We start from the raw sequence: 935 nt of genomic DNA on the forward strand, positions 1-935 counted from the left end.
TTTAACACTACCTTGGTGTTACGAGGTTTATTCTACCCGATTTTGGTGACAGAAGGAAGGAACGGGCACGGACAAAGGGAGACTCGGAGGTCAAGAGGGTAAGCTTTAACGTCCCTTACCGTACCTGATGCCTTCCGAGATGAGACTCGTCCGATGTTCAGCCCTGCACGTTGTCCCACGCAGGCAGTTTACGCTGCATCTCTCGCGACTCGGTCGTACCTCCCCGTCGGCCGTGGAGAGACTAAAACACAACAGACCTCATGGAAAGCCAAATCCAGCTCCAAAACCTGTCCGAGAAAGGCTGATGAACCCGCCTCCCTTGCCCGACCATCCCCCTGCCTCAAAACTTTACAAACCCCTTCTCTTCTCCTCAACTGCTTCTCCTCTGGCAAAGGTTCTGACAGAACAAGAGGCATTGTCACAGGGAGGTCTCCATCTCTCTCTGTCTTGTCCCCTGTTGCGTCGTCCTCTCTGGCCTGTCACCCATTGTGCCCAGCTCTGAAATTGCAAATGTCCAGCAATTTCTCCCACACCAAAGCGGCCAGGACCGAAAGCTGTTGTTAGTCCTAACTGTCCTTGTGCAGCCCTTCAAAAGCCCCACAAATATTGGGGCTCTGCGCTTGTCTTGCCTGATGAAGGGCCCAGCGCTCTCCCTCACTCTTGCCAAAGCCCAGCTCCCAGATTGCAAACATCCAGCGGCTTCTCTCACACCATAGGTGCTAGGATCAAAAGCTTTGTCCCTCATCTTCCTGTGGAGCGTTTTCACATCCCCACAAACACTGGGGTTCTTAGCCTACCCCGCCTTCTAGGCAGTTTTTCCTAGCAACTGCCACTGAGCTGGTATTTCTGAGCACGGCGTCTTTCACGGGCACCCAGCGCTCAGGACAGCTCCCCTCAGCCTGAGCCGCTGGGCGCCTCCAGCCGCCCCTCGGGTG

This window comes from Egretta garzetta, unplaced genomic scaffold (assembly GCF_000687185.1).
Source record: "Egretta garzetta isolate BGI_Z169 unplaced genomic scaffold, ASM68718v1 scaffold452, whole genome shotgun sequence".
Lineage (NCBI taxonomy): Eukaryota > Metazoa > Chordata > Aves > Pelecaniformes > Ardeidae > Egretta > Egretta garzetta.